General features: G+C 45.4%; 1 protein-coding gene across 1 annotated transcript in view; it reads left to right on the top strand.

Moving 5' to 3' along the window:
- Nucleotides 1-13,546: 13,546 nt before the first annotated feature.
- LOC126528401 (uncharacterized peptidase C1-like protein F26E4.3) overlaps nucleotides 13,547-15,647 on the top strand; it is a 48,014-nt gene continuing 45,913 nt past the window's right edge. The window contains exon 1 of the mRNA XM_050176293.3: nucleotides 13,547-13,668. The gene's annotated coding sequence lies outside the window, so the exon portion shown is untranslated. The remainder of the gene's footprint in view (nucleotides 13,669-15,647) is intronic.

Raw genomic sequence — 15,647 nt, 5'->3', positions numbered from 1 at the left:
AGCTCAGCTTTCTGTCGTTCTAAGTCTCGATGCACTCGATTTCGTCCGCATTAGGCACTCGCCTCTTGACTACTTCGTGGCACAGAAATACTCGGCATCAGGCTGTTTTTCTGCTGTGGCCTTTGTAGAAGCATGATTGTTCAAAGTGCAACAATTAAACAGATTCTTTGAGTTGCTTGTGGCTTCGCCAGTACAATTCCGGTGCGCTGGTCCGCCTGTCCAGCAATTTCCTACTGAAGGGAAACCTGCAAATAAAAACGCCGCTCCGCATGTAGAAAAATGCTCTACTGTGACGCTTCTCAAACGATTGTGATGCCCCACAAGAGCTGCCTACTCGCGTGATATTCTCAACAAGGAGATACATTCGTTTACTTACATGTGAAGGTATATGCCAGAGCACTTCGGGGCTTCGGTGGCACAGAAGGCACGAGTGTGCCATAGCGTCCGATGTCGACGCGCGATCGCATGTCAAACCTAAACTGTACGAAACTACTACGCATCCAAAAAAGAGATTCGAAACCGAAATTCGCGTCATCCTTTATTAAATGAATGCGTAGTTCGTGATTTACATAAGTCATGGACTTAGTGATCGCTTTCTGTAAACTTAATATTAACCCACCACCTTCATAAAACCTCAGGTATGCGTTTTTAGGTGACAAAGCATACGGTTACCTGTACTTGTTTTCAGCTTTTTCGATAGTAATTGCGCTGGCCACATTGACCAGTAGCAACAGGGCGGCGCCCTAGAGGTTCCCACTTTTCCGGCCCAGCTTTTCCTCTAGAGTTGTTCTACTAACTCTATGGCCCCAACAGCCGCGCACGGACCAATTTCTTCAAACCGGCCCGCGCAATTCGGCCCCTGCATTCATTCGAAACCGTGGATTATCTGCTACACTTGTGGGCCTTGGCATCACAGGTGTTCAGCGATCGCTACCGCAAGGGAGCGGCCATCCATCCCTCGATGCCGCGGAAGATTGGCGCTTGGCTTCATGGTGCCTCACGATACGCCTTCAATACGATACGGCTGCAATAGAAATAGGCCTATGCATTTACCATTGAGTATGGGCTGATGCGCAAAAATAAAAATAAAAAGGTAATAACCAACGATGATGACAAAACCAAGGCAGTAAGGTTAGGTTTTTTTTTTTTATAAATGTGAAAGTCAAGCGACAGCCAGCTGTGGTGGAAAGCACCATAGCAAGCACGTGGCATCGAATATCAAGCTCTTCATGTGCATTTGTTACTGCAGTACAGAAAGGTGGTAGTAAATGTTGGTTAACTGATTATTTACTGTTCATTATCGCTATTATTATTTTAATATTATTACAATTATTGGTATTTGTTTACTAAATGTTGGTACCATTCGTGCTCTCGACCTAAGGCTCGGTACGGAAGCGTTCTGTCGTTCACGACTGCCGCATCTGAATGCAGCCGGTAATCGAACCCTAAACCTTGCGCCGAGCAGCAGAGCACAGAGGCTCTAAGCCACCACGCCGGATAGGAACGTACGAGCGCTAGGGGAAACAAAAAGATAAGAGTATGGAAGATATTAAATGAATGAAGAAAAACAAAATAGGAAGGATGTGACAGGCGTAGGGACAAAAAAAAATATTGGTGGTTTTCTGATATTATAATTAACACCCTCACTGCCAACAAATACATTACGCTTTCATCTTTCGCTGTGCTCGTTCGCTAGGTTACGGCGAGAACTCCGACGCTCGCTGCAGGAACGGGCGCCTAAAAGCTGCGCTCTAAAAAAACAAAAACAACAAAAAAAAGCAGAGACAACATTCAACTTTAACTTATGCAATTGCTAGAAGCCCTATTGTAATATTTTACTAAGAATTATCAAAGACGCCAAGAAAAGACTTACGAGAACAAGAATAAGAACGCTGACAATAGCATGAAACAGCAGTGGAATGAAATAAATCCCTTCCTGGGTAGAACTTCGTCTAATACCATCACGCACAACAGTATCTCAGTTCACACATACGATAAGCTGTCGGGCTTTGCAAATGCATTAAAAATTTCATTGTCTGTGCAGGTCGACTCAAGAGCCGTTCAGTTCCGTTTGCCGAACACCTTCCGTGTTTGCCCTGTTTCACAAGAACAAACAGGAACTGTTGTCAATAACATGGGACACGACTCTAGGACAAGACGGCTTTCACTATGCTCACATAAAGTTTATGGCACATTTCTTCTGTGAGATGTTTTCATGCATCAACCTCATAATTGTAACAGACATCTTCCCGGCCGCCTTAAAACATACCAAACTAATCTATCCTTTAGCAAAATATTGAAAAAAAGAATGGTTACTCATTAAACTAAATAGTTACTACAATTTACCGTTCTGTATAAAGTTCAGTTTCGGTTTTTGCCAAGGTATTCTGCTGAGGTAGCATTAACATCTTTAACAGGCAACTTAAGAACCCGCCGTGGTTGCTCAGTAGCTATGGTGTTGGGCTGCTGAGCACGAGGTTGCGGGATCGAATCCCGGCCACGGCGGCCGCATTTCGATGGGGGCGAAATGCAAAAAACACCCGTGTACTTAGATTTAGGTGCACGTTAAAGAACCCCAGGTGGTCGACATTTCCGGAGTCCTCCACTACGACATGCCACATAATCAGAAAGTGGTTTTGGCACGTAAAACCCCATAGTTTAAGCAACATAAAAGCTGCATTAGCTGCCGATAGGCTTGTTCATTTCGAAAGCATTCGATGCCATTTTTCACAGCCCAGTGTTTCAGAAACTAGGACTGATTCAAGTAATTGGCCCAGCTTTAACCTCCGCAGTTACTTACGCGATTGAAAACAATCTCTATACATATCTGTCACTTGCTCATTGCCTAAAATAACAATATAGATGTACCGAACGGCCATATTCTTGGTCCTCTCCCATTCCTAATCTACATAAATGACGTACCTCTACACTTAAGCTCGGCTAGCTATGTGGCGACGAGTAAGTACGATCCTACCATGCTAACGGCAGGTAAGTACAAGGTCTACTCTTGTCGAAAATTAAAAGAAACGCCACCAATACAATGAACTAGTGTCGGAGTAATGGACTGAGTATAAATGTGATTGGAAAACTTTGGAAAATACAGGCACCTTTAGGGGCGATCTGTCTGTCTAATAAATGTCGGGCTGGATCGCTAGCCGTTTTCCCGCCATCTTGGTTCACTGCGTGTACGGGGTGATCAATATGAAGTTTTAAGGAATGTTGAAAAACGGCCTGTTGCAGGTAACATGATTCTAGTGCTTGATCTGGATTATTTAGAGAGACGGGCATTACTTGCGCAAGAAATCGAAACACACATTCAACTAATTAAAGAAAAATCACAACTTTTTAATTAATTGCCTTGCGGCACATACGGCAATTTACGAATTATAGCCAGTGAGTTTGCGAGGCGTGTTCACTTGGGATGAATTTCGAGAATAACAGCAGGCTGGAGATATATGCGTCGCTAAACTCTCCGTAAAGAATGCTCTGTTCCACAAATAAAAAGTAAGCGTTCGTATATGCACAAGAGTAACTAGAACGCCCGCGTATTTAGTTCCACCATTTGGGAAGATAATATATCGAAACTGGTGTCATCCTGGAAATTCATTTCACCTGCATACGCTTTGCAAACTCACCTGCTACAATTAATAAATTTCAATATGTGGGGCTGAAAGTAATTAATTACGTATGACGCAACAGTTCTGCAGAAACCCGCAAGGTGGAGAGACGTAGTTAATAACGGGAAAATGAGACATCCACCTAAACGTAGCCAAGTGCCGCAAAGGAAACCCATACGGGTTCCTCGAAAGAAAAGCCTCGCAGTTGAAAAAAAATATCGTCCTGCTCCGGGACTCGAACCTGGGACCACCGCCTTTCTGAGGCAGCCTCTCTACCATCTGAGCTAATCAGGCGCCTTGCACGTGGCAGAGTGAAGTCGAATTTATCAACGACTCGAAGCAAAGGCAAGGGTTCGACGTAATAGTTCTGCGGGAATCCGCAAGGTGGAGAGAAGTAATTATAATAAAGGGAAAATGAGACATCCACTCAAACGTAGCTAAGTGCTAGAAAGCATTTAGCTACATGACTAATGGGATTCGAGCATGGTGGTCCCGGGTTCCAGTCCAGGACCAGGACGAATTTTTCTTCAACTGCGAAGCTTTTCTTTTCGAGGAAACCGTATGTGTTTTCTTAGCAGCACTTAGCTACGTTTGGGTGTATGTGTAACATTTTATTTATTAATTAATTACGAATGTAAGTAGTGAAGTATTGTTAATTAGTTGAATATGGTGTTTCGATTTCTCGTGCTAATACTTTCCGCCTCCTGTCTTGTTGTTTTTCTTGTCTCGTGTCATTTCTTGTCTCAAAGACAAAAAATATGCTATCTACCACATGTAATTAAAAAAATCTGTAAAACTAAAAAAAATTATCACGGCGTATATGAATTCCATGTTCTAATGGGTGCAGCATCCGGCCGCCGTGCTGAGGGAACAGGGCTCGAAAGGAACGGTCCCTACCGTTCCTAACTTTGGGTCGACGAGCAACTATAGGTATGTGCTGCTCTTCAACGACAAAAAAAGATAAAGAATGTTGTAAGTTGCTACGCTGCTGGGCTTGATCAAACACGCGACACATATTACATTGAGACTGAATATATGTTCACACAGGCGCCACGTGCGAATTCCGTGGCACCGCAGTTGAAGACCGAGACATGAACGCGGCTGCACACACGTCTCATGCAGGACGTGCTTCGGTGAGGGCCTGTTTAGGGCCGATTTACGCTCGAGCCGCCCATCGCGGCAAGCCGCATCGCACGCGTGCGGTCGCGCGAAAAATTGCACGTATGGAACACTTCTGCACAAATTTCAGTTTACAATGTATACGGTTTACACTTTGCACATAGTGTAAACGAAAATTTGTGCGCAAGTGTTCCATATGTGCAATTTTTCGCGCGACCGCACGCGTGCGATGCGGCTTGCGATGCGTAAACAGGCCCGCGTGCGATGCGTAAACAGGCCCTGACGGCCACATGACGTGTTGCTAGATCATTGCTTCAACGCTAAGCGAATTAACGTCGACATTCATCCTGAGATGGACTCTTCTGGAATTTTCCATGTGTTATTTTATTCACACAATAAGTAAATTTCTGGCACTCCATCTATTCACATTTGTAATGACTATTCTTTTTTGCCTCGGACCATATGTTACCTTCCTGTAGGTGAAACAGGATACGCTTCCAAAAAAATGTGCGATGTTTGAAGCCTCAATAATGAAGAAATTGGCAAGCAGCTTTATTGTTTATTAAAAGCTGCTTCGCAAGTGGATATTGAAACACATTTATCACCTTAAAATGCATTCACTCATGCTTTAATTATGGGACCCCTTCAGGGGCCAACGCTTACCCTACTCAATTTCCCCCGTTGCAGCGTATTCAAAATCAGGCCAGACGAATCGTGACCTTTAAGTAACCTACAAGTAATTCTTCCTCGTCACTTTCTGCTCACTACCTACTGCCATCTCATGAATAAAACAAATACTCCCTCGGTATTTTATTTTTCATATTCGTCACTGAACAGCTCCCAATAGCCCTGATGAACGCAAATCCACAAAAAAGGTGAGATTCACCGCTGATTTCGCTCGAATTTCATTTTGAAATGCTTTACCATCATACCTGACAAAAATATTCTGTCATTTGTTCACCTAAATTCGACTAGCGCGCTTTCTTGCAGCATGTGTAAGCTTGATTTCGAATATAATCTTATGTAGTTGCGCTATTTTCCCAGTTAAGTTTTCTTGTTTATCTTTGTATTTACACATCTATTTGTAAATTGTATCATGTATCACTTTGCCTTCTGCTGCAACAACATTTGGTTTTCGTGTTTCCACAAGTATTACCAGACGGTTTCGATCACCCTCAAAGTGCTCCGACGTTGAAACGTGCTTTTGTAGACATTTCCTATTTAAATGTCTTCATGTATTATGATATAAACAAACAAATAAATTGAATTGAATTGAATTTGCAAGCATTTACGCTTCCAACCACATTCTTGCTCTCCATTTCTTCAGGCCTGCAGGCATCCAGGATTCCGCGCTCGCAGCGTAACGGGCACGTTCAATGATGCCCCCGTACTGGAGAGATTTGCCGCGGCGCGGCTGGCGTCAAAGAAACCAGGCAAGAAAGCGCAGTTCCTGCAGCGTGTAGCTGCCCGCTTCAAATTCCTCCCGAGGCACGTGCCAACCAAATGCCGGTACACGAGGAATGCGATCGAGAACGTCGAGAGCAGAGCTCTGAGCGGGCCTTTGCGGTCTGAAGCAGACGCACATTTCTTGCACGCCTGGAAAAACAAATAAGAAAGAATAAACGGGAGAAACAAAAGGAAGAAAGAACATCAGGTAGGCGACAAAAACCTCAATCCCGAATAATTTCTTCAACGGATCAGCTTCGTCTGTTCTTGAACGATTTGGTCACTTCCTTGACCGCAGCTATTCGGGAAATGCTTCGGTTTTCTTTCTGTCGTCGTAGCTTGGCAGAACTCGTTGCCGCAAACCACGTGCGATGCTCATTCGTCCGAAAAGTTTTGAAGCTGTAATCGTCGACACGTCCCGTTAAGGCATTCCTTCTCTTTTGCGTGGAAGCAGAGTCCAGCGCGACGCCCCGTTGTAGCGACGGGACATCCCGTCAACCTAGTGTCATGCGCATTCTTGGCGAGTGTCGACTGACAGTGTGTTTTGAACGTTACTAACTTTTGTGCTGATCTCTTCCCGTCACTTTGTTTGAGCAGGCATCCGTCATCTGATGGCTCTCAACGTTTTTTATCGATCATTATATTTCCAGTTTTTTCACCGGGCCGATGCAGTTATTCTCCCAAGAGCTCTGCGACAAAAACTCTCTGTAGCCACGTACGAAGTTTTTTGTATTTTGTCAATTAACGAAGTATATTTGTCGCAACGCATACTGATAAAAAATAGCGTCAAATAAGAGCGTGTAGCTGTGCACTTTGCCGCATTTGGAACAGTGTCACTGACAGAGGAATAAAGGGAAAACCAGGAAGGTTAACCATGGATGGGAATATCCGGTTTGCTACCCTGCAGTACTGCTCGATACGATCGATAAAGGCAGTGATACGTTGGGAAAGAGCGAAGGTATCTTTGTTTTGCTTGCCATTTTGATACTATTTAACATCTGCGGACTGAGGGATGAACATTTCGAATCAGCAAGCACAGTGTTATATCGACAAAGTCGATATAACCTTATATACCTTATCGATATCGATATACCTTATCTAGTATATGGGACCCGTGTTCTTCGTATCTTCATCACTGCGCTGCCGCACTGACATCCGTTGGGGCTTAAAGGGGCACTAAAGAGAAAAATGTTTTTTTTCTGCATCAGTAAATTACCTTTCTATGGCACCAAAAACACCACTCTTACCACTATAAGACGCTTGGTAAACCAGAAAAAGGGCAAGAACAAAAGGCGGGTGGCGACGCCTCCTTGGAGTTCCCGCACCTTGTCGCTGTGACGTCATGGATTTTGATGGCATCTTCTAGGGTCTACTTAACTATATAGCGCATTGTGTTCAAAAGGAACCAAATATTAAACGTGGCAAATTTCGGGAACCTTTACTCAGCCAACGCGGCCTAAATGCGAAAACATATTTTGGAATCCCTGACGTCACACTGACGTACCGGTGTCGGGGCTTCGGCGCGAAATTCAAATATTGATACTTCGACCTTCATTTTCTCACCTAATAATCAGACTATTATTTTGAAATGACTGCCTGCAGGGTTCTAAAGCAATGCTTTATCAGTCTAAACTGATTTATCGTTTCGCTTTAGTGTCCCTTTAACAAGAAAGCGAACAAAACGCAAAACTGGTGTAATGTCTTAGCAAAAGAAAAAAAAACGAAAAAAAAAAGACAGCTGCACGAATGTTACTCGTGCAGCGGCTACTGCGGTATAGCCCCGATCTGTATCATTTTCTTTTATCAGCCGTCAAGAAAGGTCACCAGGAAACAAGTGACTGGGTTCATTCAGCAGGAATGTGTATGCTACGCCCGCGATTGAAGATCGCGATCCAAATTGCCGTGAGGCACGTTCATCCACAATGACTTATTTCGAACAACGTGTAAACAAAACTTCGGTGTTTGTTTCAACTGGTGCCTTTGGTTGGATGCTCCAAATTCAATCTGATTGACCGGCAGACAAAATAATTAAAATCAGCCGGCCAGCCCGGCGGTAGCAAGGGTTCAACGTAGTGAAAAGCGCAGTGCATTCGCCTGTACTACCAAACGCAGGCTTATGCTGCGAACGCGCGCGCTGCGCCTATAGTATAGTTGCACCTTAGTTCAGGGGTTTTACACGATGGATGGGTGCTATGAGCGTCCCCTTTGGAAGGAAGGAAGGAAGGAAGGAAGGAAATCAACTTTTTTCGATTTGGAACGGAGCGGTGAATTGCGTCACCAAGCTCTTGTTATTATGCTACCGGCGCTGATTGCCTGTGGCAGTCACCGATAGAGTCGACTGCTTCATCCCATGAAGACGAAACGCCATTCCTCGGCGTTCTTGATACGGCCGCCGTTGCACACCCACAACGTGATGACCCAGAGTTGCTTACCCTTATCAATTTTTGGACGGACGAATTCCCAAGGCTCCTTGAATTTTTTCAAGAGCACTATCATCGTTTTGTTTACGTAACGATGTTCTCTATAAGGGGAACTTTTTCACCCATCGACGCAACTATTTGCTGGTTGCTCCTACGCCCCTTCGGACTGAAGTACTCCAAGTATGTCCCAACGAGGTAACTTCTGACCACTTAGGCTACACGCGGACACTGAACAGGGTACGACAAAGGTACTACTTGCCAAGACTCGCCGCGGCCGTGAGACATCATGCATACGCACTTGCCTCGATTGCCAGAGGCGCAAGTCGCCGCCAACAAAATCAGCCGGGCTGCCACAACCCGTTCAGGTCCCACGCGCACCATTTGACCAGATCGGAATGGACCTTTTTGGGCCCACTTCCTGCGCCCAGTGCAGGAAACCGCTGGGTTATTGTTACGACTGATTATCTGACTCGCTACGCCGAAACAAAAGCTCTCCCGCGAGGCACAGCAGCAGAGGTGGCGCGATTTTTCATAGACAACGTTGTGTTGAGACATGGTGTACCAACCATCGTGATCACAGACAGAGGAACCGCGTTCACGGCAGCGCTTTTAGATAATGTCCTGATGCTCAGTGGAACGACTGACCGCGAGACAACAGCCTACCATCCACAAACAAACGGGCTCACAGAGCACCTAAACAAAACTCTTGAAGACGTGCTTTCCACGTATGTGGATGTCAAGCACAAAAACTGGCGCGAGATCTTGCCTTATACAACTTTTGCGTACAACACTACTCAGCAAGAAACAACATGGATGACTTCGTTCAGCCTTGTTCACGGACGAGAAGTACGGACGGTGTTGGATGCAATGCTCCCACACGGATGCGATGACGCTGACACGGATGCAGATGCCTTTACACAACGCGCCGAAGAAGCGAGACAGCTCGCACGCGTACGGATCTGTCAACAGCAGGACTACGACGCAGGCCGCTACAATGCTCGCCATAGACCAGTAACCTGCGAAACCGGCGACAGGAGCGTGGGTTCGGACACCGATCCGAAGACTGATAATTCTCTATGCTAGAAGCTATTAAGGTGATACTTCGGACCGTATGAAGTACTACGACGCCTAAGACACGTCACGTACGAGGTAGTCCCAAATAGCCCCTATTGCACGAGGCGCCATCAACACCGGCCTGAAGTTGTGCTAGTAGTACACGTGAAAACGTACGTCAGCGAGTGACTGTGCGAGGAACTTCGCACCAGTGACCTCCTCTAGCATCAGGGCGATGCTTATCTTTGGAGGGAGGCAAACGCCGCGTCTCTTCTATGTCGACGACAACGACAACGACGGGAGCTTTAGTAGGCTTCGTCTCGTTCATCGGCCTAGCGGAGATTAGAAGGCGAAGAAGTCATCTCTAGGCTCGACTACTAAAACAAGTTGTTTTTGTTGTACGTGTCGTCGTCTCCTATCTTCGTTGCACAGCGGCAATATTGCCTGATGTTTTACCTAGCTTACAAAAAAAAAAAAAAAGACACCCACGAAGGATTCCTATCACCAAACTTTCTGAACCTCTACTGGGAACTTTGTTTTTGTGCGCCTCCGTTTTTTTTGTCGTTTCACTGCTTTTCTTCCGCCAATCTTCCAATCGCCTGTTACTAATCTCTCTTGTGGACATGTTTACTTTCCCCGTTTTCGCTGTACCCAAGGGTTTCAAGGAGGCCAGTGGTGCGTAAATCGACCACTGGGCAGATATCTTCACATTCTAATAAAACATGCTCCATCGTTTCCCTAGCTTTGCCGCAGCAAGCACATGCTTTTTCTTCCTTGTTATACCTCGCTTTACAAGTGCGCCGTCCTAAGGCATCCAAATGTCGCTTCTAAAAGTAAAAAACCATCACTTTCAGTCATCATAAATTGTTTCTTGCCTGATTTCGTTATTTCCTCTTAAGTAGTTACTCACGGCAGGTTTCTTTTCCATCGCCGCCACCCATGAGATCGTCTCGCCCCCTCTGACTTTCCGCTTGACTTTAGGGATCGGCAGCACCGAAGCGCGGCGGCTGGGGGAAGGCGATGACCACGCGAGCGCGCGTCATTGGCGCACTAGCCGGTGTATTCTAGGCACTATGTTGTAACGATTGCGTTCCTATTCCTTTCTTTCTTTAGTTTCTTTCTTTCCTTCCTTCTTTCTTTTTTGTCTATTCGAACTTCGGCAGGCAGTAGTTCGAACAGTGCCCCACCCACGCTCTCACTAAGAAACCAGCGGTCGTGAACGTTGATTGCAGGAAGGGAATATGATTGAGCGAAATGAATTACGACATTTTACTGGCCGGTGAACGTATTTCCTGTTTATTATTATTATTATTATTATTATTATTATTATTATACCCTCTAAACATCTTTACAAGCGTGATCATGCCGTATATATATAGCACATGTGTAAGCTAGTACTTCTAAAAATTCAGTCATCCAACAATACGAAACAAGATATCTCTCTACTTAGTGGCGACGGCCAACCTGTCCCAGATGTAGCTGGCGCCTTCGTCCTACACTTCGGGTCTGTGTGCGGTGAAGGGTACATACAATGGTGGAGTTGGCGAGTTTTCCAATCACGCTTCCCTGGATTCAAGTCTATCAGTCTCAGAGAAACTTGTCTTTAAGAGCATCAAACGCTTAAAACAGTCTTTTTCATGTGGTCCTGATGACATTCCACCTGCTTTGATTAAGACGTACGGGTCCTTACTTGTTCCAGTGCTTACTTGTACATTTTATTCTGCTTTGAAGACGAACACATTCCCAAAGGCTTGGAAAACAGCGCGGGTCCTTTAGCTCAGGGGTAAAATCTGCTGCGAGAAACTACAGGTATAGTTTTCTCCTATGCGCAGCATCTAAATTATTCGAGTCAACTCTGCACTCAGTAATTTCATCCTCTATTAAAAATAATATCATTGCTCAGCAGCATGGATTCATATCGAGACGCTCCACAACTAACCTCGTTATCTTCATGATGCATGCCTCTCAAGGAGTGAATAAGGACAGCTGGATGTCATTTATTTTGACCTCAGTAAGGCGTTTTATGCGGTACGCCAGAAAATAATCCTTCAAAAGTTGTCACAACTTCACCTGTACCACTCCGTCACAGCGCTGGTAAGAAGCCACCAACGTGACCGGTACTGCCACGTTAGCGTAAATGGTCGGTCGTCAGAACTTTATGCGGTCACAAGTGGAATTCCTCAAGGGTCTGCCCTGAGACCTCTTCTTTTCTCGCTGTTTATTAGCGACGTTTCGGCAGTCATTCGAAACCCTTCAATTTTTTTTATACGATGATGACGCGAAACTTTTCAAAGCGATAAAAGATGTTAATAATTGCGCCGCTCTTCTGAAGGACATTGCAAATTTTGCGTTATGGGGAGCTGAAAACAAGCTGGTCATAAATGCATCAAAAACGAAAGTTGTAAGCTTCACGCGGAAGACTAGCAGGACTTTATTTCCCTATAGCGTTAAAGACGTTCTCCTGCCAAGGGCTCAGGGAACAGAAGACCTCGGAGTGTACTTCGATAGCTCTCCGAGTTTCTCGCCCCCACGCTCAACAGACGAGGCAGCGTGCGTTTCGAACGCTCGGTACAGCATGTCGGCTGACGAGAGACTTCAAACAACCTGGTTCATTTGTAACATTATATAAGAGTATGTGCCTTCCAGTTCTTGAGTACGCCTCTGTGGTTTGGGACGGCACCTGTAGGTCAAATTGTGAACTTCTCGAAAATGTGCGAAAAAAAGTTCACATCTATATTTAAACGTCGATTCCGTCGAAAGCCTTCCATCTCCATAGAGCTAACGTAGACACCCACGTTACCTACCCTCACCTGTAGACGCAGTAAATCGGATGTTCTTTTTCTTCACAAATTAATGCACGGAAAAATGTGCTGGCACTTGCTTTTACTTTCCGCAGGAAGGCACAAGGAAACAGCGCCCCTTCCGATTGTCGTCACCCTCTGTCTAGAGTGCAGGCGACATATAACGCCCATTCAGAGCGCCCGGACAGCTCCATGCCTAATTTTAGTATTTTCCTGAAAGGTGTTGCAGAGGAATTTCAATAACTGAACGAATACTCTCATATCTGTTGTGTGTTCCGTCATTCTGCAATCATCTTTCCTGTTTCTCCACCACTATTTTCTATTCTCTTCGTCTACACATTTTATGTTCGCTTATAATCTGTATTCGTCAAATTATTATTCTTTATGTGTGCGCGCGTGTGTATGTGTATACGTGTGTGAGAGCTTGCATTGTTCTTTCTGTGCATTATTTTGCCGAGTGCGCCAAAACCGTCTAAGACCCTCGAGGTAGTTCCTTGGCGCTTTAATAAAACATTTGATTGATTGATTGATTGATTGATTGATTGATTGATTGATTGATTGATTGATTGATTGATTGATTGATTGATTGATTGATTGATTGATTGATTGATTGATTGATTATATCCTGCGACATCTCCTGGACTCCCAAAAGCTCAAAGAATGCCTGACAGATGCGCTCCCTTGGGGGCGGTCCGCCAAAGGAGCCCGAGTCAGCGCCTGACAAGGCTGGCTCGACACTTCTCGCATTCGCTCGCTAATGCCAAAGTGGAGAGAGAAGGAAGACACAGAGAGAGAGAGAGAGAGAGAGAGAGAAGTGTGCCGCACGCCGACAAAGAATCGCACGGAGCGAAGAGCCAACGCTGAAAACCGAAAAAATGGATTGAAAACAGCGTTTCCCTTTCCCGGTTCTGCACATGCCGGCTCTCTCCATCGCTCCCCCCCCCCCCCCCCCCTCCCGTTTCGAGCCTCGGAAACAACAATCACGGCCCGGAGCAGCTTCCTCTTCCCCACGGCTGCGTCCATCTCTCTCCCTCGTGCGCGAATCGCGGGCCGTCCACCCTCTCCCTCGCACTGACACCTTGCGCTGCTGGCCGAGCTCCCGCACAAGAGCGCCGGGCCCAACAGGAGGCAGAGGCTGCGGCTAAGCACCGGAACCGTAGGTGACCCCGAGCACGCGTACCGTAAACCCCATCCGAAGGCGAACCCTCAAAGGCAAGTGTATGTTCGCACAGCGATCTCAACAGCTATAGCTATAGACGGTGAAATACTTCCCCGCAAAGCAGCTCACCTTTTATTTTTGGCGTGATTTCCCCCTTTTTTCTTTCTATTTCTGCCGAAATTATGAAACGTGATCGCCGCGCATAATTCCTTCAGACCGCGGAAGCAACGGCGGTGACGGCGGTAAAAGAAAATGTAAATGAATGACAACAAATTGACCCAGAATTTATCCCCGCGACTATTTATGACAATGCCACAACATTACAGCGGTACGGTGCAACATGACAGGATTCATGGCTTTGCATATGTTTATTGTGACTAGATTTGGGGGCGGCAGTTGTGGTGACTTTGGTGCTCCGTGAGATGTAAGCTGGCTACGACAGCGAGTAGAGGGCGATATCTGCGAAAGTGAGACGCGTACGTGTATTTTCCCGATTTCAAACATCGCGAAAGAAGGTGCTTCACATTTTCTGGTGGTACATTTTATGCCACCATTTCACGAATTGGCGGAGTAACTTTGTAAAACGCTTTGCTTTTTCATCTCTCTCTTGCGGTCAATGCAATACGGTTGTGCAGCATAGTGGCGTAGTGCCAGTGTAACAGATGTAAGGTTCTCTCGGATAATGCCATCAATTTCTTATGCTAGGTTCGTGCGCATTCAAGCCAATCTCTGTATAGCTAGCCAGACTAACGTAAGCGTGCGATGTCACGCAAAGGAATGCTGCAGCATTTAAGGAAATAAGCAAAACCGAGAATTAGCTTACGACGGGCGGCTCACGTCATTCGAAGGAAAACTAAGAATTGTTCTAGCTGACTCAGCATGAAGGTTATCGATAGCTGGGTGGCAAGGGAGCTTTAGTTTTCTGCGCCCCTTTCGCTATGGTGCTTCATCACCAAATTTTACTTATCCCGATTGGTCACGGCACCCTCATTGCTTCATTAATTAGGGAAGTTTGTCTTGACTTACTGACCGCGAACATTGACCGCAATAAAATTTCTAGAGATTAAAACGTTCTTTTTCCCCTTTGATTACTTTTAGTCGCACATTGAAAATCTGGACAAGTCGTCGTTTTTTCTTCCACTTACTCTTCAGTTTTCGTTTCCCATCTTTCAAGATTTCAGGCCATGTGTTGTCTGACTATAACTATCTAACGTGAGCCTAAGTCGAGGGATAGTTATTGCGTTTCTAGAAAATGACTGCGCATTGATGCGGTGTGGGGACCACACTGAGCTTTCGGGTTCGAACTCATGTCTTTAAAGTTAGTGCCAGACTACATCGTCCTAAATGCGACATATCGTAAGCATATTTTTGTGTGCGTGTGTGTGAAAAAAGGGGTTCCTTACTCATACAACATGATGTCACTCGGTGTTAAGCCGAAGGCTGCACCGAACTGTCGTTTATATTATACCTCAGCCGTACGAACTGCGCCTGCTGGTTCTAATGCTCAGGCTGACTTGTTCACAAACGGGAGGGGTAGGACTTCACGGATAAGTTAAGATTGAGCGCCGGACTGAAGTGGTGGACATTCGAACGTCTTTCTGTTTCTTACATTAACGAATGTATACAGTCCTATACTTTTTTGTACACTTCCAGCAGACAGATTTGCCTTCTTACTGACCTATCCTTATTGTCTATGCCACAGTTAGAAGCTTCCGTGAATTTGAAAGAAAGGTTCTGTTTCGTTTGGTGTGATCCACAGACATTTGAACAGCACGCCTTTTTACAGACTCTCGAGACAATTATTTGTAATTAAGGAGATGACACCCGCGACATATACCTCCGTTAAAAAACGACAAATATTGAAATATATATATCTTTAAATATTGTACCGAGGCACCTTTTCCGAACGTTTACTTCTCTGTCTCGTACACTTTGCGCTGCAAGGCAGTAGTGCTAAACTGTAGCCTCATTGATGCGCAAACGCTTCGAAACAATGTTTGCATTTCACCACATTCTCCTCAGGGGGTTTCCA

The sequence above is a fragment of the Dermacentor andersoni genome, chromosome 9 (genome assembly GCF_023375885.2).
Source record: "Dermacentor andersoni chromosome 9, qqDerAnde1_hic_scaffold, whole genome shotgun sequence".
NCBI classification, from domain to species: Eukaryota; Metazoa; Arthropoda; class Arachnida; order Ixodida; family Ixodidae; genus Dermacentor; species Dermacentor andersoni.
This window is presented reverse-complemented; position numbering and strand designations above follow the sequence as displayed.